This window comes from Rhipicephalus microplus, chromosome 1, assembly GCF_043290135.1.
Source record: "Rhipicephalus microplus isolate Deutch F79 chromosome 1, USDA_Rmic, whole genome shotgun sequence".
Classification (NCBI taxonomy): domain Eukaryota; kingdom Metazoa; phylum Arthropoda; class Arachnida; order Ixodida; family Ixodidae; genus Rhipicephalus; species Rhipicephalus microplus.
The window spans coordinates 206,141,217-206,167,174 of record NC_134700.1 but is presented as its reverse complement, the minus strand read 5'-3'; the positions used below and the strand labels follow the sequence as shown (position 1 = coordinate 206,167,174).

Sequence of the window (25,958 nt, the reverse complement as noted above, 5' to 3'; positions counted from 1 at the left end):
CCACATTTCGGCAGGCCCTGCGTATACTGTACGACGTCAGTGCACGTTAAAGGACACCAGGTGATAAAAAATTTCCGGACCTCGACTCCACAGCAGCGTCCCTCGTTATCATAAGTTCTGGCACGTAAAATAAATGAAAAAAAAAACCTTAACTCTTAAAAATAGAAGAATCACGAGGCAAGAAAGGGCAAACGACGACGCTTAGTGTGGAAGTATGTTGTTCATAACGAGCGCTGCAGACGAACGACGCACATGTTTACACACACACACACACACACACACACACACACACACACACACACACACACACACACACACACACACACACACACACACACACACACACACACACACACACACACACACACACACACACACACACACACACACACACACACACACACAAAAAAAAAAAAAAAACTCAAGCATACTGATCTCACAATACAACACGAGAACTGCGTGGGTGCGCATACATTAACAAAAATATACCGTGTAAGGTGTACCTCTAATGCGAAGGCAGTGCCTGCCATGGCCTGCTGCTATTGGGGGCGCTGCTGGGGTAGACGAGGTCTTAAACGACGCAGCGGCGCCACGCACTAATTGGATGCGCACATATGCGGCGTCACGTTCCTCCAAGCACTCGGCATTTTCTTTCCCCATTTTAAAACTGCTGCAAACGTCCCACGCCACGGTATGTATAGTACAGCTGAGGTGAAGCCGTAATCAGTTCGCCACGGATTACGCGTGTACACACACGCGGATGACCCCGAGAGAAAGAAAAGGCGCCGCGTCCATTCGAGCAGTGCATTAACGCCCACCGACAGTTATCTTCTCGATGAAAATCATTTCCAAGCCGCGCGATGCCGACGCCGCGGTCAGTCATTGCGGTAGTTCCGAGAAAATTCACAAAAATGAACTTGTTTTCCAAAGGTCGCGTTTCTTTGAATAAATCCTGGGTCTTCACACGCCGAAACCACTACCGTGTGCGCACAAAGGAGCGCGCCAGAGTGAAATAATCCAGAATAAGACTCTGGGCACGAAAAAGCTTCGATGAAGATTTTAAGAAAGTATACCCCCCCAAGAGGCATAAAAAGCCTCCGTGTGGCGACATGAACTACTATCACGTGCGGCTGCATTTCCGATGGAGGCGGAAATGTTGTATAGGCCCGTGTGCTCACATTTGGGCGCACGTTAAAGAACCCCAGGTGGTCGAAATTTCCGGAGCCCCCCACTACGGCATCTCTCATAGTCATATGGTGGTTTTGGGACATTAAACCCCACAAATCAAATCCCCTACTATCACGTGGTGGCATCACGTAAAAAGCTCAGGAAACAAAAAAAAAAAAATGCCCCTATTGCGATGCCTCACAATGATAGCGTATACTTTTTTTAAACTTTTTAACATACAAAAAACAAAAATTTAGCCAGGGCGACAGTGTTTACATGAAGAGGGTCAAATACACTGTGGTTCAAGTAGAACGAAGATAGCTATCCCGAGAATGATGGCTAGTGCGTGGATTCGTCTAAAAACTCGCCGTTCTATGGCATCGGGCGGCGTTGTGATGAACTTTATAAATCGATCACGTTTAACGAGATGCGTTCGAAATGAAACTATCCGTGATAACAACGCGCACGCGCGGAGACTAACGTGCCTTTTGTGTTTGTGGAAAACTACCTGTGTTCGTAAAAATTCAGAAATATAGAATGTAACGAATAACATAAACTAAACGCTAACGAGGGAGGTACAGTGTGAAAGAAACAAGCCCGTTTCGAAGAATAAAATTCAGTTACAACCCCGCAAATCCACAAAATACCTTTCGTCAAACGAAGGAACTGCAGCGTAGTCTATAATGCGTATGCATAAAACGAACCCTTCTACAACGATGGCATGTGTAACAAAGCATTGGTTGTTTCCCGGCTCAATTTCGAGCGTTACGTTGATTGATTTGTGGGGTTTAACGTCCCAAAACCACCATTTGATTATGAGAGACGCCGTAGTGGAGGGCTCCGGAAATTTTGACCACCCGGAGTTTTTTAACGCGCACCCAAATCTGAGTACACGGGCCTACAACATTTCCACCTCCATCGGAATTGCAGCCGCCACAGCCGGGATTTGATCCCACGACCTGCGGGTCAGCAGCCGAGTACCTTAGCCACTAGACCACCGTGGCGGGGCGTTACGTTGGCAAATAAATATGATGTAATGTCTTCAAAAAATGGGACGGGCGCGAGTGATATCTAGTCTGCAAGCCACGAAAGCACAGATCGAAGGTATACAACACACAATATTTTTTCGCATTTGCAGCGCCTCCTTACAACTTCAAAGATGCGTAAGATTGTACATGCACCACAGTTTCATTCAAGCTCCGATTTCTTTCAGTCATTTCATTAGGCGTGCCACGCACCGATCCCACCCACTAAATATTCTCCCTCTTCAGCTATTTGTCAATTTTTTTATTCGCTTTTTTTTCAAGCGTTATCGGCATTTGAAACAGACTAGATCGTTTCTTGCGAGAAAAACTACGTGAAAATTTTGTAGAAGAATTTCTCAACCCAATATTGTGACATTTACACCATGCGTTGTATGACTTGTTTACTAACTCAAGTACCCACTACTGCTATGTCTTGTCTCTCGAGATAGCAGTATTTGTAAATAAATAAATAAATAAATAAATAAATAAATAAATAAATAAATAAATAAATAAATAAATAAATAAATAAAAATAAATAGAAGTAAATAAGTAAACAAAAAAATAAATGCTAGAGTTTAACGTCTTGAAACCACCATAAGTATATGAGAGGCACTATATTGTGGAGGACTCAGAAAATTTGCCCCCCCCCCCCCCCCCCGGCGTTTCTTTAACGCGCACCTATAAGTAAGTACACGGGAGTCAAGAACTATCGCCTCAGTCGAAAATGCGGCCGCCGCGCCCTAAGCTCGAGCACTCCTCAACGCGTGGCCACCTTTTGAAAAAAAAAAATAACAATTTAAGTCATTCGCGACATATCAAGCGCCACGTAGCCTTCATCTGCATATGCAGGGATGCAATAAAGTCAACTGGACTGGGACAACATGCTTCGAACACATAGAATAGCCCTATTCTCGTGAGGCAGTCACCTCACGCATTCGACGCCTTTTAACAAAATAATAAATCAACTATGAACCAATTCAGCGATGCCTGGCCCCGCCGCGGTGGTCTAGTGGCTAAGGTACTCGGCTGCTGACCCGCAGGGCGCGGGTTTGAATCCCGGCTGCGGCGGCTGCATTTCCGATGGAGGCGGAAATGTTGTAGGCCCGTGTGCTCAGATTTGGGTGCACGTTAAAGAACCCCAGGTGGTCAAAATTTCCGGAGACCTCCACTACGGCGTCTCTCATAATCAAATGGTGGTTTTGGGACGTTAAACCCCACATATCAATCAATTCAGCGATGCCTGAAAAGAAAAGAAAGCAAGAGGTGATTGCCACGATGCAGTGCGTATCTAGGCCGCCACATCAACGGGCGCGTACCGTGAGCGATCTGCTTCGCCTATGAAGCCTGCTCTGAATGCTGTACAAGAAAGAAAAAGAGAAGACAGATACACGAGCACGAAGCAGCGTTTCACCGCGAGAATTCAACGAGCGGAAGGAAGGCCGCGGTCATTAGTGCCGAGGAAAGAGCACGCGATGCGAGGTACACTGCAAACCGAGTTACGAGATGTGTTCATGGTATTCAACAGATGAAAGAAAGAGTAAGCTACGTAGCGATAAAAGAAAGAAAGAAAGAAAGTCCTCTAGCACAGATGGAAAAGAGAGAGAGCGAGAAAGAATTCGCTAGCGTACGTCCGACGAGAATGTTAATGGCAATGACATACAAGGGTGCGCCCACGCTACACGCTTAGTTCTTCGAGTGAATAAACTTTGCTATTCTGCACGTAAACGCAGTACCACATCAGATATATGTATATGGTGGTCGGTGTGCGGCCTCCTTGCCCAATCAACTTTTGCAGAACGGCGAAGGCGATGCATTAATTATACAGCGCGGCACATTATGACAAGACGCAAACCCGCGGACGCCACATTTAGTAGTCCGAGGCGGCCATAGCTAACCATAGCTTAGATTGAGGCGAGTTACGTCAGTGTATACGACAGTGCGCGCGAACGCAACGCGGCCGCAACTTTTCGCGAAAACAGCGTCACGTCGTATACCGCGAGTTCTGGTTAGAGCGACAGGAGCGCTATATGCACGTCGGAAAATGCACGAGCCACCAAAAGAACAGCCCGACATACTGGCACGCTCCAAGACAAGTTACATCTGCAATTTAAGCGCACGTCTCCCAACCTCGGCCAGGGGGCGCCACGCGCGTTTCGCCGCCTTTCTAGCAAAAGTCGGTTGCTCGGTACCCCGCTCCACAGAGTTTCTCAAAATTAACTAGAGGGCACTCTGGCGCTGCGATCGTTCAGCGACCATGGGAATGATGGGGGTAGTACACACATTTGCCTGGTCTTCGTACTTGCGGGCGCCAGAATCGTACTTGCGGCTTCGTTTATTGCTGTGTTTCGGTTTTGTTTTTGAAATAAAGATTGAATGCTTTCGAACTTCGTGAGCCAATTTGCAAAGTAAGTCTAAAAAAAAATAAAATGTTGAAGCGCAACGGTTGAACATTCGCTAATACTTGTTTCGTAAGAAAACAGCTTCAAGCCACACGAACACACACAAAGCCAAAGGCAGGCCAGAAGTACTAATATTAGACAAATGTGTGTATACTACCCATCGTTCCCATGCTCGCTGAAGCGCCGTGCGTTGCAGCTCCCATAGACACTAGCGCCAGAGTTCCCTCTAGTAAGTATTGCGGGAAACTCTATGCCCCACTGCCGCCTTCTGCCTGCGCTATGTCAGCACGTTTACGAGCTCTGCACACGCTGTTATCTGGTCATTCTCCCAGTGCAGCATCACCTTTGACTTGCTCCGACGGTTTAAAAAGATTATAAAAACGTTTCTATGGTGTGAATCTTCAATCTTATCAGAATTGAGAGCGATTAATTGACAACCTCTACACTATCACACATTTACACTTTTACCGAGGTTTTCATCGGATGTCGACAAGGCCGTATCGCAAGTTCAATGACACCTTTGAATTTTGTGGCTTCCTTGAAAGCATATATAATGATGCGCACACACACACACAAAAACACTTTATGCCCGCTTCGACCATGCATGTTTCTTGCAGTACATGTTTCATTGCGGATAATATCCACGCCTGATCACCAGCGTGTTCACTGATTCGAATGTCGATTAGGTTGTTTTGACAGCTCACTTGGTCGTCGTCATATCGAAAAATACCCACTATAGAATCGAGAATGTTTTTAGTTACACCGAAATTTGCCTCTGATAACTTCGTTAAATTTAGCGAAACAATCAAAAATCTTATATCTGTCTTGGTTCTTTTTTTTTTTTTTCAACTCATTTTCATAGCGGCACCTCTATATCGCCAGTGGCTCGGGCGCACGCATGCAAGGACTTTCACGTACCAAAACCACCATATAATTAGGAGGCACGCCGTGGTTTGAGACTCCCGACTGAATCCGGCCACCCGAGTTTATTTTTGTGTATACGGCGCCACGACAATGGACAGAGGGTGCACACACACCGAGCGTCACTTCTGTTTTTACATTGAGCGTCATACCACCGTACGCTTGCTCGATCTTTGATTAACGTCCCAAAACCACTATATGATTATGAGAGACGCCGTAGTGGAGGGCTCCGGAAATTTAGACCACCTGGGGTTCTTTAACGTGCACCCAAATCTGAGCACACGGGCCTACAACATTTCCGCCTCCATCGGAAATGCAGCCGCCGCAGCCGGGATTCGAACCCGCGACCTGTGGGTCAGCAGCAGAGTGCCTTAGACACAAGACCACCGCGGCGGGGCACCACCGTACGCTTGAAATATGCAACACCAACGCGCCCTGTCTACCATTGTTGCACCAAAATCTGAGCACACTGTTACTGCGTTTCACTACCCGTGGAAATGCAGTTGGCACATGCGGGAATCGAACTCACGACTTCGATCCTAGCATCGCCACACCACAGCATGCTAACTTATCGGTGGATGTTGCTTGCAAAAACTGTATACGTATGAACGCTCAGAGAGAAACCGCAGCACAAATCCGTTTACACTGAGCGGCGACGAGAAGTCTGCAACCCTCAGCTGAATAAAACACTTGCAGTGCTCACAGTGCGGTATTTTAAGCGTAGTAAGCTCGCAAGCTCCGCCGCTTTCGCACTGCCAATGGTTGTCTCGGAAAGACAGAGCCCAATCGCGAAATGTACAGCGGTTGTCTATTTGCTGCAGTTTGAGTTTACAAACACGCTTTCTTTTAATATATGATCGGCCATCGCATTTCTTTCAGTTAATAGTTTGTAGTACTGTGCACGACAAAAAAATTTCAAAGTGACGACACCTCGGAGTAACGGCGAACTGCCATAATCCACTCTTGACGCTTCTCGCAGTGCTTGCATTGGAAACGATGGAACTTAACGGGCAGTTTCCAGGTCCTTGTCATGTTTAAACTTTTGTGTCAGCTCACAATGCAGCAGTAGTGCGTGCCTGCTTTCAAGAGTGACGATGAGCGCTGCCTGTAGCGTGCAAAATGCGACATAAGCGCTCTAAAGAATACGCTTTCCGTGCACGCAATAGGAAACCCAGCAAGCGCGGCCTGTCCAAGCGACCGGAGCTGTGCCCTCTGTCCGCTAGGGTGGTGAACGGCGCTACGCAAACTTGGGTCTCAGGGTGCTGCCACTTTTGGTACTGCTCCAGCCGCCATTGTAGTGCCTGCAGCGTCTTCGCCACGCTGTAGAGCTCACGTGCTGGCTTTCTACGGCATGTTTTGTCTAGATGTTGAATCCTTCAGGGCTACAATCATTCGCGATAAGCCAGTTGGCCACTACGCGCCAGAACGAAACCTGTACGCAGCGGGAGTGATAATGGCGGCCGCCGCAGATGTCTTCACTCTTGGCGGAGAAGCGGGCATCTAGGCACTCTACTGAGCCTGTCCTCCCTATGGGCGACTGCTCAAAAAGCCCAACAAATAGTACTCGTCTTCCTCTTACGCCATCTTTCCTTCCTTTCTACCACGATGTGATGACGCAACGGACGGTCGACTGACGTATGCGCACGATCCCCACTGTTGTGACGTAGCAACAGGACCAACCATACCCGGACAGTTACGCGCTGTTGCGAGTCGCTGATACAATCGGAGCGGCATTAGCGGAAACGACGGACGAATCAATCGGAGCGGCAGTTGAAGCTGCACAGGTGTTCCGTGTCGGGCACTGTAGAATTTACGACTGTACGACAGCGGCACCGGTCCTCATTGTTCTTCGTTGACGATCGCGAGCGCACAGCGACAGACACGCGCGCATGCGCTGTATTACAGGTTGCCGAGGCCTCTGTAATAGCGCTGACCGCGACCCGGGCAGGTATGCTCGTTGTGAAGAAGCAGTGCGAAAGGAAAAGAAAAGAAAAAATAAAACACGCAGAGAGCGTGGGATACGTGCTCCGAATGTACACGAGCTGAGCCACTGCACGGCACGTTTGTATAGGCACGTGTGTCCTTCCGTAGTTTCTCTCGTTATATCAGTGCAGCGCTACGCAAACTAGCGTCATGCACCCATGACACAATAAAAACGCCTAATGGACCCGATTTCTGTCCTTGCAATGTAGAAGCGCGGCTCGTAAACGGAGTAGAAATTTTTCATCGCTTCGAAGGAGCAGCCATCAGTGGTCAACTGCTGCGATTCGAGTAGACAATATTATAATATAGTAATTGCTGTGGTCAGACACCCCAAAACCGCAATATGACTGGTTGACACAGTATATACAGTGCACGGAGGGAACCGAAATTTCCATCATCTATAGCGTTATTTAATGCGCACCTAAATCTAAGTACGCAAAACACAAGCTTTTCGCCTTTAACGAAATGCGGCCGGGATTCGATCCCGTGACCTTCAGGTGAGCAGTCTATGTAGCCGCATAACCGCTAGTCCCACCGTAGTGTGTGGCGACTCAAGTCGAACGAACGACCACGACAGCGTCCGGCCAGTCCTTACCGCGACTGTCCGCTGGTCGACAGCTGTGACGTATCTAAGCGCGCAAGACCATGTGGTAGCTGATAACTGCTGCGGCAGCTGTTATCAGTTAACGCGGCGGCAGCTGATAAATGCGATCAAGGGTACGTATACACTTACGCTACAACACGTAGGCGCGCTCTTTGTAATTGAGACATACGTATACGAACGAGGACCGCCACAAAAGCTTACAGAACGTAGGCTATACACTGCAAACGCGAATTTGGGCTCCATTAGTGCACGGTGCTTCTAACCTCCGCGTAGGCCACAGGCACTACCGCAGGCTGGAACATCCATTTCGAAGGCTACGTTATCAAATAGAGCGGGAATATAGCTTTCTGAGAAATGTCGCGTTCCGTAAAAACTTGAGGGTGGAAGGGTGTGGTTAGAAGAGAAGATACAACCAGTGAACGCCTCTTCCTGTAACTATCAAACCGTTATAATATATAAGCAGCATCATCACCATCATCATCATCATCCTAACTATGGCTACTGCATGACAAAGGCCTCTCCCATGTTCCGCCGAGCGAGCCGGTCCTGGGATTTCTGCTGCCACCTTATACTTTCAAACTTCCTAATCTAATCTACCCACCTAATTTTTTGTGATACATACGTTTAAAGAATAAAACAGAAATGCTGCTGACATACGAAATGAGAGACGGTTTCCTTCCGACCATAGCTGTCATGAGCTTCCGCGCTAACAAGCAAATAATCGTCACGCACGCAGCCCAAAAGAATGATGATTGATTGATTTGTGGGGTTTAACGTCCCAAAACCACCATTTGATTATGAGAGACGCCGTAGTGGAGGGCTCCGGAAATTTCGACCACCTGGGGTTCTTTAACGTGCGCCCAAATCTGAGCACACGGGCCTACAACATTTCCGCCTCCATCGGAAATGCAGCCGCCGCAGCCGGGAATCGAACCCACGACCTGCGGGTCAGCAGCCGAGTACCTTAGCCACCAGACCACCACGGCGGGGCATGGCCCAAAAGAAGTTGAATTATATTCCCATTCTTTAAAATATTTTACTTATCAGAAATTTCACTGTAGTACGAAGGCGGTCAATTTAATTAATTTGTACAACAAAGAAATGTGAACTAAGCCCACATTGTAAGTGTTTCGCTGTTGTGCGTATCGTCCATCAAAATATTGTATTTCCTGAACTTTGTATCTAATTGGTTACCTGTGATGATGTATGCCCGCTTCCTGTATGGGTCTGCAGAAGACCTGCAGTATTGTTAAATAAATAAATAAATAAATAAATAAATAAATAAATAAATAAATAAATAAATAAATAAATTTACTTTTTTTTTCAGGCTACAAAGTCTCCATTCGGCTGAATGCCCGTTTCCCACCGTGTGACACAAAAAAATCAGCACGTCTGCTTCTCTGTTCCATTACTCTTTCAATGGCTCCTCTCTGAAACGTGTGTCCGATTATCAGTACCCAGGCCTCATCTTCACAGCCAACATGCCTTGGTCTAAAAATATCGAATATACCTGCAATAAAGCTTTAAAAAGCTGGGATATCAAAATCGTACATTAAAAGGTGCTCCACGCGAAGCGAAATTGCTGACATATAAATCGCTCATCCGTCCAATTCTCGAATATGCCTGCCCCGTATGGAACTGTCATAAAGCATTTGACATCAACACACTGGAATCGGTTCAAAGTGCAGCCATCCATTTCATTTTCCGCCGTTACAATTGGAATTTCTCACTCTCATCACGTTATATCTACAAATTGTCCAAGCAACACAATCTAGAGTGCCTAAAGTTGCTACATATTCTTGTTAATACCCCCCGCTAGACAATAACTAACAAATATTTGTCTCCCGATATACTGAAACCCACGAGGAATAGCCACAAACTCAATCTGTCACCATTCCATCTACGTATTAATCCATTTGAATTCAGCTTATTTCCGCACATTATGAAAAAAGATATTTTGCCTAGGTCAACCATATCATCGCCTCTAGATGATTTCTTAAACGAATGTATTGAATCGCACTTTGTTTCTTAAGAGTGTTACTCTTGTTTTTTCTCTTCGTTCTTGTTTTTATTTTACAGTTTTGCACTGTCTTTCTGTTTGCACTTATGTTGATAAACAATCTACTCCTACGATAGCCAAAATGGTGCTGCAGTATTTAAAAATAAATAAATAAAATGAACACGCTGGGCGAATCAACAATAAACGTTAATGTTTGACTTCAACGCACAACTACTCAAAGTCATCGACAACCGACCATTAGTGAACGACAAACGCACTATTGGTTACGCGATTATCACTAAATTAACTATATTCGTTTCAAAAATGCAAATAAGCCCCCAAAACGCTACAAAGGACTGATAGTTTCTAATCGCCCCTCTGCGGAAAAAAACAAGACCAAATCCGCTTATTATAGCCGAAACTGGCCTGCGCTGCAGGGGCGGATCCCGCCACTCATTTTACGGGGGGAAAGGGGAGGGGGTCACTTGAAGTAAAAGCGGAGAGCGGATTCCTTACTCTAATGTTTTCAGTATTTACATCATCACAAGAGCCCAATCACAGCTTAAGTAGTGTTGATGTGCCCCACTAATTGTTTCTAATCGGTGATAGAGGTAGTCAAGCATTTAACAGGGGGGGGGGGGAGGCGACCGGCCCAACCGCCCCCCCGCCCTATAACTCTAGTGGTTTGAAAGTATAATCAGAGTGACACAGGCTTCCAGAATCCGCGGGAAGCATGCTTCCGGCGGACTGTGGCAGAGTGTGTCATCGGAGTGAAGCTGAAAAACTTCGCGGAGGGCGAAGCCAATGCGCAAATGTTACGTCGCGTAAGAACGAGCATGCCGAAGCACGTCTCCGACTCTGCTACTGCTGCTGCTGCTACCTGAAACGACGACGCTCGTGGGAAAAACGTCGAAACGAGGGCATGAGGGAACGGGGGGGGGGGGAGGGGGGGGCTGCAGGAGGGCATTATCGTGCCGGGCGAGCGTGTGTGTCCACAGCACGACACAGCGTGCGCCGTGATCGCGTTTGCGTGTCCGTAGGAAAAAGGAGAGAGAGAGAGAGAGATGTAAGCCAACGGAAGGATTATGCGCAGCTCGAGAGGAGACGAAGAAAGAAGGGTGGGCCATCGCGCCTTTGGCGGCCACGCCAACCACGTTACGCACGAAGGAGTTTCTCCACGGTCGGAGAGCGTGAGGAGACGGTGTAGCTGCAGCGTCGCTTGCCGCCGAAGGGCTACATTTGTCGTCGTCGTCGTTGTAATAATACTATTTGGAGGTTTTAACACCCGAAAACCACGGTATCATAACGAAGGACGCCATTGTGGGGAGGGCTCTAAAAAGTTCGACAAACATGGGGGGCTCTTCAACGTGCACTCAATTTAACTACGCGAGCCTGTAGCACTTTGCCTCCATCTAAACGCGGCTGGGATTCGATCTCGCGACCTTCGGGTAAGCAGTCTTGGCACCGCAGTCCCAACGCGTGGCGGGTCACGATCACCGCCGCAACACCGCGTCTCCTCCCCCAAGCTTCCCGAGCTCCGATCGTCGGACTGGGGAACTTCGGTTCCGCGCGGTGGAACCTTCTATTTCGTCGTGGCCGCCTGACACCGCAGTTGAGCATAGACTCTATGTTTCCGCAAATCGATGGGAAAATAGCAGCCATGGGTGCGTAGCTTAGATTGCTTTATTTTGGCATAGCATACGAAAGCTGGCCTTTTCGAGAAGAATGATTAAATCTGATTGATTGATATGTGGAGTTTGACGTCCGAAAACCACCACACGATTATGAGAGACGCCGTACTGGAGGGCTCCGGAAATTTCGACCACCTGGGGTTCTTCTTCAACGTGCACCCAAATCTGAGCACACGGGCCTACAACATTTCCGCCTCCATCGGAAATGCAGCCGCCGCAGCAGGGATTCGAACCCGCGACCTGTGGGTCAGCAGCCGAGTACCTTAGCCACTAGACCACCGCGGCGGGGCAAGAATGATTAAATCTACAATTAGTTGGGGCACTCACGTCTTATTAATATAAACGAGAACAGAACACTCGACACCAGTTCAGTGCAGCATGCTGCGAAGTTACGCGGTTACCACGAGTTATCTTAAGAAAGTCAAGATGGACAACCAGCCGTTCGTAGTCCGAAGCCACAAGGAAATCCGCACGGATTCCTCAGAAAGAGAGGCCTTCCACACGAGACATCTTATTATCGCCAATCCTGCGTGAACACGCATAACAGTAATAATTATATACACAATCCTTACGCTAACTACACTGTCCGTAACATCGCACCGCTGCTCACAGGCACGCATTGATTACGAAACGCGGAGTACATCGCACTGCTCAAATGGTAATCGCGGCACATATTCACCTTTTCATAAACGCCTCACTGAGCGCCGCCATAGCCCTCCTTGGGCTGTGCAAATTGGCGCGTCCCCTCGAAAATGCACCGACAACGCTGCGCCCTCAGCCTTTGTGCTCCCGCGCACAGCCCATCATGGCGGTGTTTTTCTCCTTCCTGTGAAAAGGTGTATATTGACTGAGGCTGGCCCTGTGTTTATGCGCACTCTCTATAAGCACGAATGCTCGATTTCACCCTACAGCGGCCGTGCTATAAGCATGCACGCGGTCGACCGAGCTGTGTAACGCAGTGCAACGCACCTGCGCTCGGGCTCGACGCGGAAATGGACATGGGCTCCTATGGCGACGACCCAGTTGGCCGCCCGCTTTCGATGCTCGCTCGCTGCAGCGAAATGAATCTGCCGCACGCGAAGCTATTGGGGTTTCTCCCCGCACCGATTCCGGTACCTCCGGAGAGGATATGAGAGCTCGCGCTCAGGTCAGAAGGATTATCTACCGCCCTTGCGTTTATACTCGGTCATGTGCGCGTTTCCATACTGCATGCTGTAACAATTAAAGCGGCATACAAGTCGTCTTATAGCAGATATATTTATTCTATGGTATGTAGACGCATGCTCGCAAAAGAGATCAAAATATTACGCTTCTGGCTTGCTTTTAATAATAATAATAATAATAATAATAATAATAATAATAATAATAATAATAATAATAATAATAATAATAATAATAATAATAATAATAATAATATAATTGTTCGCTTTTACGTCCCAAAACCACGATATGATTATGAGAAGCCACCGTAGCGGAGGCCTCAAGGAATTGAGACCAAACACCTGGACTTCTTTGACGTGCACCTAAATCTCAGCGCACGAACCTCAAACACTTCGACACCATTGCTAGCAAGCCGCTGCGTGTGGGATGCGACCCCGCGACATTCGGGTGAGCAGACGACTTGTTATTATTATTATTATTATTATTATTATTATTATTATTATTATTATTATTATTATTATTACCTCGGCGGCTAAACATGCACATATTTATAACGTTCAATACCATCACGTAAATACATTGATTCTGTCCGCAAAGTTCTTTCGGGCGCCTGAATGCGAGAAATTATCACGGCAAAGGAAACAATACAGCAACACGTGAGAAGGCACATGAGTTGAAGGCAATGGAATGCCCAAAGCATTCCTTATTTGGATTTGTTTTTGGCCCCGCCGTGGTGGTCTAGTGGCTAAGGTACTCGGCTACTGACCCGCAGGTCGCGGGTTCGATTCCCGGCTGCGGTGGCTGCATTTCCGATGGAGGCGGAAATGTTGTAGGCCCGTGTGCTCAGATTTGGGTGCACGTTAAAGAACCCCAGGTGGTCGAAATTTCTGGAGCCCTCCACTACGGCGTCTCTCATAATCATATGGTGGTTTTGGGACGTTAAACCCCACAAATCAATCAATCAATGGATTTGTTTTTGTTTTTCCTACTTTATCACATAACGCAGTTCATCCGCGGGTTCGTGATTTTCTTCTTTCTTTCTATCTTTCTTTTCTTCTTTCTTTCTTTTCTTCTTTCTTTCTTTTTTTCTTTCTTTCCATCTTTCTATCTTTCTTTCTTCCTTTCTTTTCTTCGTTCCTTCTTTCTTTCTATCTTTCTCACACCTTCGGCATTCCGATTGGCTTACAAGTGTACGCGACGTATACATATACGAAAAGGAACACCATGTTTGCGTTCACTGTCCGCAATGCTTCCTCGATCACGCGCCGGTCGAAATCTGAGAAGCGACGCCGGGCACGAGTCCTTGTCGAGAAAAACGCGCAGTTGCAAGCGTCGAAAAACGGGTTTCGATCACGCCCGCCCGTCGTGTCAAGCTTCGTATTCGCACGTGCGTTCGATTGACGCAGTCGCAAGTTCGATATACCAGACCGAAACGGCGAATCCGGCGTTGCCACCGACGCAAATTAATGTATAGTTTCCGATTGGGTAAATATTCGGTAATGTAGAACAAAACGTGCCATGCTTCGTACAAAGACTGCAGCTCGTATTTGAACGACCTATTGGGAGTCATTACTGGACTGACAGCTCAAAATTATGCTTAGAACTGTGCAGTTAGCACTGGAAGAAGAATACACGGAGGAAGTGCGCACGACAGGTGCGCCAACTGTCGCCTGAAGTTTTCCTCAGAAAACATAAAAAAGTAAAACTTCTGTTTTCTTAAAAGAGAATCCGTTGAGAGTAAGCGCATGTCGTTTGCTCTTCTTCCGCACTTTGTGAGAGCTGCAGCACAGTCCTAAGTCTCAATCTATACCAACTAGCTGAGCTTTCCGTTCTAAGGAAACGCCTGAAAAAAAAAAAAAAAACCGATGAGACACATAGAACAGATAGGACAGGGTTCGGCACTGAGTTCTTCGTGCATCGCGTTGTTTCCACAAATTAAGCCGTACAACCAAGCTGAATCCAAGGACTTTTTAATTGATTGATTGATATGTGGGGTTTAACGTCCCAAAACCACTATATGATTATGAGAGACGCCGTAGTGGAGTGCTCCGGAAATTTAGACCACCTGGGGTTCTTTAACGTGCACCCAAATCTGAGCACACGGGCCTACAACATTTCCGCCTCCATCGGAAATGCAGCCGCCGCAGCCGGGATTCGAACCCGCGCCCTGCGGGTCAGCAGCCGAGTACTTAGCCACTAGAGAGGACTTTTTTTTTTTTTTTTAAACCTATGGCCTATACTGGAGAGTGCGTCACCTATATATGGTTCCTACTGCTGTGTGCACTAAACGGTAAGCGACTGAGATCACGCGTGCGCAGGGGCGAACAATCGGTAATCGATCGATCTGACCAATCAATCAATCAATCAATCAATCAATCAATCAATCAATCAATCAATGGGCCTTGTTGCTCTTGTCGTAGCAAAGCTAAGTAGTGAATAATGACAGCAACGGTAACGACGAATCCACCACATCGGATTACATGCATGGCATGCTCGAATTCGGCGTAGTCTTCCGGTGCGCACAAGCGAAGCTACGTGTGCGTGTCTATTGACAGAGTTGAGACCGAGAAGCATATATATATATGGTCATCGTACTATATATGCTACTGACGAAATACGATACGTTCTCTCCAAGGCGGGCTATTGACGCTGGCAAAAAACACCTTCCGCTCTCGCCCATTTGTATATATGCCAATAATCGCTGCGACCACACAAGCAATATACGGCGTCGGACGGCGACATCGATTACGCAGAACAAACCGGGTGCCGGCAGAAAGGAATGCACGCGAAAAGGCGACCTTGCCGTGTCGCGAGTTCGCAATACGTACGACCAGGTGCTGCGTACACCTGTCGTGCCTTCGTCACCTATAAGCTTGAACGACAAAACGTTATAGCGGAAACCTACAATTGGGTAGCGCGACAGTCGATAGATCGAGCATGTCCGGGTTGTCTGATGGCCGCGAAGGAGGAGGATGAAGCGACGCGGTAAAACGGCCGCAAAGTCGTGTCAGACATCGGCAGGGACTTCAAACGAGGTTTGTGGAAAGAAAGAATGAAATAAAAAAGAAAGCAAGGGCACGCACGTCCGGCTCATCGACAGGAGGTTGCTGGGCTATGCTATTAGAGTTTAGGTTAAGAGGATGCGGAATCTAAGGAAGGATCGAGTGAGAGTGAGTGAGTGAGTTAGTGAATGAGTCATCGACCGCATGGCGGGACCCAAGGTCCACGGGACAAAATAAACCGTTCAACCGCGTCATGAGCAGCGACGGGTGGAACATCACGAAGTTTGCTGGCTTCGATGGACGCAAGGAGGGAGCGGAGATCGTAATCCGCCGCAAAGACAGGAAGAAGTTGAAACCTCCTAGAACAGTCACCTTCGAGTGAGGCCTGGGAGAGAATCCTCACGACTACGAGCCTGGACCGCCAGTTCCGGGCCATCAAACGCGCTGACGAGGTGGCGACCAGGCATGGCCTGACAGCCCATCGCCACTTAGGAAACCGTCAGCTTGATTGATTGATATATGTGGGGTTTAACATCCCAAAACCACCATATGATTATGAGAGACGCCGTAGTGGAGGGCTCCGGAAATTTCGACCACCTGGGGTTCTTTAACGTGCCCCCAAATCTGAGCACACGGGCCTGCAACAATTCCGCCTCCATCGGAAATGCAGCCGCCGCAGCCAGGATTTGATCCCGCAACCTGCGGGTCAGCAGCCGAGTACCTTAGCCACTAGACCACCGCGGCGGGGCAGGAAACCGTCAGCTGCCTTAATAAAGTTGTTTACTATACTTGGTAGCGTGGGCAGCGAACAAAGCACGGTGGAATGACATCGGACGCCGAGCTGAAAGAGCGGGAATTAAGGTCACGCACTCTCGCTCTTCGGCCTCGGCGGCGACCTTTACCGAGAGCGCGCCGTGCATTCCAAGCTGAAGCACGGAACAAACGCGCGTAACGGATTCCTTGGTGACGTGACGTGTAGCCTTGGACGCAATCCGTTTCCGTCGGCGACCGCTTCTATTTCCGGATAACCGTATGCGGTCAGGGCTATCTAGACGACTTTATTGATTGATTTGTGGGGTTTAACGTCCCCAAACCTCCATATGATTATGAGAGACGCCGTAGTGGAGGGCTCCGGAAATTTCGACCACCTGGGGTTCTTTAACGTGCACCCACATCTGAGCACGCGGTAGACGACTTTGTGGCAATGAAACCATGTGCGAACCTTTTGTCTGAAGATTTACAAATGTAATCTGTAAACCATCTATCACGTAGCTTCAAAATATATGGAGGAAAGAGGGGGGCGAGGGCATTGCTTAACAGCGGACGGTATAGCGTACCACATTTATATGTTTGATGTGTCGTAGGCACGAAGTTAGCTCTCGTATGATGGTAAGATTGTGCGTACGCGTAATTCACTTAAAAAAACAATAAAAAACTGCATTGAGAGTTGAGAACACACACGTCGTCAATTTTCTCTGCATAGTACTTTTCTGCATGCGCTGCCACTCGTTTCCCACCATGACGTCAACTAGCCTCACTCGTCTTGTGAGCATCTTGCTAGTTAGTCCCCCCGTTTGTTCTACATCTCAGACGTTCCATAACGAAATAAGTGCGGTTAGCAAACACTCAACAGTGTCGGCATTTCTGCTTTCTTGTTTCGTATCGATAAATGGAAGTACACGGCGAGGTTTCATACTGGATTCTTCGCTGCTAATGTGGCTTTTTATGTACCTCATATCGACTTGGGCAATAATTAGAACCAAACAGACGACGATGGGTCCCCGAAAAGAACAACAAAGCTTGGCCTTTCTGAGCATCAACTATATAGTGCCCGCCAATTACACTTAAGTGTATAGGTAATGGCTTAATTTATTCTAAAATTAGAAACAAACACTGAGAAAGAATGACCGTCAAACGGTTTAGCCGAGTCTGTCGACGCCCGAGCAGTGGCTAGCATGAGCATGGGTACTGTCTGTCGTTGTAAATGATACATAATTACTGCGGAAGTTAAATTCCAAAACCACGGTATGATCATAGAGCATCACCTATTGGTGGACTCAAGTTTTATTTTGAACAACTAGGGTTCTCTAAAGCAAAAACACATTTAAGCACACTAGTAGTGTTTTTTTTTGCACTCAGTCCCTATACTGAATGTGGACGCAGCGGGATAGAATCGAATCGGAACCTTGTGCTTAGCAGCGAAACGCCGGGGCCGCTGAATTGCCATGATGTGCGTATGAGTTAAAAAATGGGGGTCGTTGGACAGGATAATCGATAGGAACGTGTAAAAATGACACCATGTAAGAGAGAAAAAAACTAGAAAACGTTGTACAGCGCTCACGTAAGATCGTTCCTTTATAGAACACAAAGAATGTACTGAAATTTACAGAGCGAAACTAACACAAGTGCTAACTCCTTATTCTCGTTATTCGCTTGTTCTTTGAAATTACAAATCCAAAAGAAATTGAAAAGAAATTGATTGATTGATATGTGTGGTTTAACGTCCCAAAACCTCCATATGATTATGAGAGACGCCGTAGTGGAGGGCTCCGGAAAGTTGGACCACCTGGGGTTCTTTAACGTGCACCCAAATCTGAGCACACAGGCCTACAGCATTTCCGCCTCTATCGGAAATGCAGCAGCCGCAGCCAGGATTTGATCCCGCGACCTGCGGGTCAGCAGCCGAGTACCCTAGCCACTAGACCACCGAGGCGGGGCAATCCAATAGAGAATGGTAACAGATACAGTTCACATATGCTTATATCATATGGTACTGCGTATTGCAATTGTAAGTCTTCGAACAAGGCACGTCGATGATTTAAACGACGTTTCGACAAGTATTAAGGGCTTCTCTTCATAGGCTCCGACAAAGACAAGACCACTTGTCAAATGGTTGACTCTTGTGACATAGGATTTCTCGTCGCTGCGAGTCTCCGTCCTCTAATCTTGACTTGTTTTATTTATTTATTTACTTATTTATTCATACTGTCAGCCCAAGGGCCAAGACAGGAGTTGAGGTTACATATCTGGCACGTACAAAGAACATAAGTGTAAACAAGTTTCACACTGTACGCTCAAGACGCACACTATATGGAAATAACAAAAACGAAAACGTAAAACTAACTATATCAGAATACATCCCGCATAGGTAACGGATAAAAGAAACATGTTCCAATACATCTCGTACACGTCACCAAAAAGAGAAAAAAGATTTGAAGTAATATAGTACATATCGAACATATTGATATAGTACATTGAACATATTCAACCGACAAGGAACAAGCAATTTGGTTACAAATATTCTGACAAAGCCTTTTCGAACCTTTGTAAATTGGAATGTTCGACTATGCATTGAGGTAATTGATTCCAATCATCGATGCTCCGAACCAAAAACGAATACTTGAATAAATCTGTTCTGTAGCTAAGTGGTGTGATATGTTTCGAGTGTTTTGTTCTGGATGTGGTAAATGGCTGTAGTGCGATGTGTTCCTGTAGGTGAACTTTGTAGTCTCCATTGAGTATCTGAAAAAAGAATATCAGTCGAGTATGTTGCATTTTTCGTTTCACCGTCATTAAACCGGCTCTGTCTCTAAGCTCACTAATAGACTGAGTTCTGGAATAGGAGTTGAAAATGAACCGTAAGGCTTTGTTTTGTACACGCTCACATTTTAGTGCATTTGTTTTGGTGTATGGTTCCCACAGATGACTTGCGTAGGTCGGTACTGGAAGAATAGTCATTTTATCACTGGTGGATCATGCCGGAGCACTTAGAAACACCGCAAACGACACACTTATATATGTATATCCGCGTGCGGATCTATATCCTACCGGGCCACATGTGTTCCGCCGAGAGCCCATTATCGAGGGTATACAGCGAAAGCGCCTCATAAGCGCGCTGCCAGCACGAATTCGCCGCGATGCGCGTCTTATCAGCTGTCTCACATGCAGTACAGCCCCGAACGAGTTTGCGAAAAAACATTTTCATTTCCCGTCACAGCAGCGGCAACAGTGTCAGCACAATAACGGTACCATAAGCCCATCACGTAGCATATGCCATACGCGAGCTGTTACGTCATATAACCGGGATCAACACGGGCGCAGTGTGGGCATAAAGCGCGCTGGGCCCCGCGCCATATAGTCACGGCATCCGCCCACAACTCCTTTACGACTCTCTCGTTATCAGTGCTTTTCCAGCAGTTATACCGTGCTAGCTAAAGTCCCTTTATCTGCCACGAGTGTCTGCTGTCAGTGGTGAAGAGTGACCAGAAAGGAATCGGAAAGAAACAAAGGGAGGGAGGGGGGGGGGGAGCTCTAGCCAGTTTCGTTTTGTTTTCGACTTAAAAGGCGCATTGTCTTCACAGTGGCCTATTAAAACAGCATTTTCAGCATCCCCGTGTAGGCACGTGCGACTCGAAAAAGGTCGCCGAATATGGCTGCGTCACGGAAACGTCCGGTTTATGCACTTTATCCGCGGTGACTAAGCGTTGTGAACGGAAAAGCATGCGCTGGACAAAGTGTGTGCGTCTGCTTACGAAACGGTAAAGCTGATCACCCTCGCAACAGTGAATTCGCCCTTGCTAAGCTGTTCTATTCCGTCAAACTGGGTCATAACTCTAAATATATCACGGTTTGCGCAAATGAAAATATGCAGCCCGGCACTTTACAGAATTGCGCCACAAACATCTCTCTCTCTCTCTCTCTCTCTCTCTCTCTATATATATATATATATATATATATATATATATATATATATATATATATATATATATATATATATATATATATATATATATATATATATATATATATATATATATATATATATTCTCGAGATGTCTGTCGAACAAAAGCGTCCATCGACAACACCAGCCGACGCTTGTAAAATAAAAAAGAGCTTATTTCCTTTTTTGAAAAGCGAAACGTTCAGCAAATGTGAATCGCGGTTTACCTTCCATAGTGATCGCGAGGTAGGTGCTCCGAGCAATTGTGGCGAGTTCATTCGGAACGTCGGCAGAGTGTACAGTGCGCATTCGGCGACTAACAGCTGGCCATTCAGGCAGCAGTACGTCGCTGTCTTCCGTGGAGTTGAAATTTTTTTTATAATTTATTTCAGGATCGAATTAAAACGGATTCGTTCTTGACGAGCCGCACATGCTGCCACGACGACGTTCGAATGTCGCAGCCACATCTTTCCTACCGTAGTCAAAGAGTTGTGCTCTGACGTCACCTTTGTAAACTGATGCGCGAATTGCGGCCTATACATCGATCTTTACAGCCGATCGCGGGCCGCACGATTGCGCTTCGCGCTGTTTGACCTAATGTTACATAAGAGTGGCACGACACGCGAGTGCACCGATTTCTTGTTCACTTAATGCAGAACCCACGTTCGTGAAACGGTAGTTAAGTATACGTAGCCGTTTGTTCAGAAACCAACCCTTCAGAAACCGAATAAAAGGTTCAGACAGGAAAGTTGGGAATTGGTACAAACGACACGCTTGACGCCCTTCCGACCAATCATGACCTGCTGGCAAACGCGCGCTGCAAGACCAGGGGAAACGTGAACCAGAAGACAGCAGCACATTTGCATGTCGATACCAGAAGCAACAAGCAGCGCTTTCTAGGAAACGCAGTAGGGCGGCGCGAGAAACAACAACAGTCGCAGAAACACACGGCGAACACAAACGCTCAGCTGTCTCGCTGCGCTGGAAAATATCTCGGCGAACGAACATATCAGCACCACTTGAACACGACCGAGCGCTGCTGCATCACAAGGTCGAGGTATCGGGTGACCAACGCACGGTCAGCATCTGCAGCTTCAGCAAACGGCTGATTTGGTTTAGGCGGAAACAAACTCCACCGGTTGGTATGGTATGGTATGAAGAACTGGTGGTTAGGCGATCAAGTTCCGATTTAGGTGCGAACCTATGCGCAGAGAGGGTGGAATAATCGAAATAAAGCGACACGGCAGCCCGACGATTGAGGCACTGCGGTACTTTCTGATCGGCTTGGCCGGCCGAAACGGTCTTTTTAAGACGGCGGGCAAACGTCCCCGCGCTGTCCGTGCCAGTCGGCGATATAAATGGCAATGAGTTCGCGCGGTAAGCCCTTTCATTGGAGCAGGGTGGGCCCGGCGGAAGACCCATTTGGCGACGTGCCACCGGGTTGTTCCCCCCACCACTCCTGCATGGCTGGGCACGGACTCAAAACCGAGGAGCTGCGGTGCTGCTTCGGTCGTCCCGCGTAGCACACGGTCTGACGACGGCGGAAGCGACGGAGGGAAAAAAAATAACACCAAGTGGCGGGCACTTGGGCGCGCTTACCTGTTCGAAACACTGGCTTGCACCTTGTAATTCCTGGGAGACGGCACAATGGTTCAAACACCGGTTCGAGACGGGCGCACCGCTTCGCCGACAACCGATATGCATGCACACACACAGACACAGGAAGTAGAGGCATCCCGTCAGCCACCGCGAGTGCCGCAGTTTCTCAGAGACATCTGTTGGATGGTTGGAGAGGCGCGAGCGGCGGCTAAAACGAAACTAGTTTCGGTTTTGAATCGGCGCTCAGTACAGTGATTGAAAGAGCTCTTTGTGGAGGATTGATAGTTCAAGGAATGTACTTTTTTTATGCAAAGCAAACCATCCAAGGGAACGTACGCGACCTGAATAGCCTGTCAGAAACGTTGCTAGGTTTTCTATGCGATTGTTCCGCACAAGCTATTGTCTTGTTTCAAGGACGGCGGCCTGAAATATCGTAGGCGAGTAACGGCGCACAATGCATGGTACACAGTAAAATGTATTGCATAGGTAGCCAAAAGAGACCTCCTCTTTGGGTCGATTCCTCATTTCTTTCATTTTTTTTCTCACGCATACCTAATTTAGCTGAAGTATACTTTCATTAAACTTATGATCGTAAACTATGCAGTCCATCATTAGCCTAAACAGAGAGGCAAAAGGGTGGGGCTAAACCCTGGTGGTTTCAAACTCTCCTCCACCGCCCAAAAGTTTTACATTTTGTACGCACGGATATGCGCACACTCATACATATACGTGCATGAACATACATAAAGTAGGGGGGTTACAAATTCAGGTTGTATCATTCACTTATGTTTAATTTAAGAGGATTTTCTCGGAGAAGACAATAAGTATCTCGATGGTGTCATCATGCGTATCGGCAGGGGGGTGCAAGTAGAGTGATTGCACTCCCCCTCTCTCAGCTGCTCTGCAAAATGGTTCGCACCTCCCAAGGCAAAATCCTGCCGACGCCCATGGGTGGACTAAACGGCCGTACGCCGTGAATTTCGGAGTCGACGCACCAACCGAAAGAACAACGGTTTCTGTTTGTCCAAGCTAAGTCTTCTAGTTGCAGTATCAGGATGGCTGAAAGTCGTAAAGAGGAGTGGAATTCGTCTCTGTAGTAATTCAATGAGCATGGAGCTGACCATGCCGAACATAACTTTCAGAAGCAAATGTGTCAGTCAGGAGAGTGCAGGGGTGACGATCGCCCTTCGCCTTCTACGCCTGATTTTATTGGTTTCTTTCGTGTATTGGGGGCAAAATTGTAATAAATCGCCTTTGGGGTACCTGACTAAAAGGCTGGATAATCGGAAGACTAGGTCATACCACTGGTAGCAAAGTAGAAAAAAAAAAACACACACCAGCAAGCCATATTAGCACAAACGCAATAGTGGATACAGACAGAATTGTCTTTCTTATCTTCCTCCCTGAGCATCAAGCTTTACCTGACCAATCCGCTGCAGGGCCTTGTTCGGGACATGTGGTATACCTCTGGAATGAATCATGCATACCTTGAATTTTGATCACACCCCAATGATTGCTTTGCATTGCGTGCCTCCTTTGATGGCAGTTACAAAGGCTACCCTACAACCCCCGAGCTTTCTTTTATACAATGGAAAAGTTACGCACCTGTGTTGAAAAATAAATAAATAAATAAATAAATAAATAAATAAATAAATAAATAAATGGCGCAGCTTGCTCAATGCCGCACAAGTATGATTCGCAGCTGAGCTGATACACTAGAAGTTTTAGAGGAAGAAGAGGACGAAGATGAAGTAGATAACTAATTTAGCAGCTTTCGATAAATTTTCGATACGAAAAAGACTGGGACTCTGCCTTACGAAGTTCAGAGTTGCTACCACAACTACGAGCTGTCCAGAGAGCCCATGATGTGACGGTGAGGCTAGGCCTCCCCGTTCCTACGTGGGCCCGTGACGTTTCTCTAAAAGAGCAGCGTTTCTCAGGACCCAATAATGTTCTTTGTCTGCCAGTCTGCCTGTCTCGAAGAGGATAAAAAATTTTGTTTTATGCATCAAGCGTAGCTATAACGTTTTTCGAGGGGTAATGGGTTCAATTATATCATATGTATGTTCGTACGTTTGTGATATATATATATATATATATATATATATATATATATATATATATATATATATATATATATATATATATATATATATATATATATATATATATATATATATATAGTGTCTAAACACGAAAAAAGAGCCCTTAAGTATGGCTGTTTTCGCGCCATGAGAGTACATACAGAAAGAAGCATTGGTGAAAGACTGCCACCGCAATAAAAAAAATTGCCAGTTCCATGCACGTACAGTGGTAATCGATGATATGCGAAGCGTGAGTGATATATGTTGATAAAATCACCACTTCTTTCCCAATTCATTAACGAGGGTCTCGTACTGGCAGACTTGGTGCCGTTAGGTTGTATACGAGGGAATATTGGTCAGCTTCCAGCTCGTAATATGTTCAAGTGCTTTGTGACGCCAAACAGGCTCATAAAGAGCGTGCCTACAGCGGCTAGAATAGGGAAGAGTGGTGAATGTGCCGGCTGGAGCGTGACACGTTGGAAGAAAACCGCCAGGTAGCGTTGGCACACATTTGCACGGCTTGGTGGCGCTAGCCACCACCCGATCTAAAGGGTCCAGCCATATCCATCCACGTCACCCCAGCCGGCGATGCACTGCGAGGAGATGGGAATAAACCACGGGCGCGGGCAATGTGAAACATTTAAAATACATTTTGTTGCCGCCAGCGCATGGTTTCAAGTGGTGACCGAGAAAATATTTCAAATAGCTTCTGGAATTGCAGGGTGCCTACGCGGGTGCGCGACTGAACTGAAATATTGACAGGGTGACGAAAGTGAGCGCGTGACGGCACTGTAACATTTTATCGATGTGAAGTGGTAGAAGAGTGGAACGATGAACTCAGCTGGGAGCCATTGCTTGCAACACCTTCAACGGCGAACCATCATTTCTCCAAGCACTAATCTGTAAATGAAGTCCCATAATTCGTAATATCAAAGTCAGAGACGAGAATCACGAGCGTTATCTGGATGAAAACCTTTTACTTTATGCACACTGGTCATACAACGTATTTCCGAGTAGTGACTCACTACCTGTTTACAACAATGCATTCTCAATAATTGGTGGCGCAACATTTTCTATCCCACATCAAAAAAAAAGTGTTATAGTCCGCAAGTGCCCCACAGAACATTGTTTCCCTTGGTCTGAGTGAGTGAGAATTTATTAGAAGGCAGAGAGGTCGGCCTGAGCTAGTTCGCTCTAGCCTGCTACTCTACAAAGGGGATAAGGGAAAGGAGAAGGAAAGAGGGATGAAGGGCGATGATGGGAACAAGAAGTAGTGGTGCGTCTGAGCTTCAGGTAATTCGAGAAGATGCCCGCTCCTTCTGGAGTGCCTTTGTGTAAAGACGCAAATGGGTGAGCAGAAAAAAACTTGTTCACTTGATTGGTGAGGCTCGGACCATGCTGTGCGCAGCCCAGTGTGACATCTTTTTTTTTTTCAATCAGGAAACAAGCTTTTTTTAAGCTGTCACTGGGAAGCTCGTTGTAGCTAAACCACCTTGAAAAAGTGATTACAAGGGCGTCTAGAAATGCGAAGAGTTTCTCCGACAGGCCTACCCATATGCGTCAGCACGAGGGGGCGAAACGCCTCCCCCCCTAGTCACCTGG

The 25,958-nt window shown here is 46.9% G+C and overlaps 1 protein-coding gene across 13 annotated transcripts in view; it reads right to left on the bottom strand.

Annotated features, from left to right (window-relative positions):
* Nucleotides 1-22,422, bottom strand: part of EndoA (SH3 domain containing GRB2 like, endophilin-A) — a 114,946-nt gene extending 92,524 nt beyond the window's left edge. For all 13 annotated transcript variants that reach the window (XM_075890882.1, XM_075890886.1, XM_075890914.1 and 10 more), the window contains exon 1: nt 22,273-22,422. The gene's annotated coding sequence lies outside the window, so the exon portion shown is untranslated. The remainder of the gene's footprint in view (nt 1-22,272) is intronic.
* Nucleotides 22,423-25,958: the final 3,536 nt, after the last annotated feature.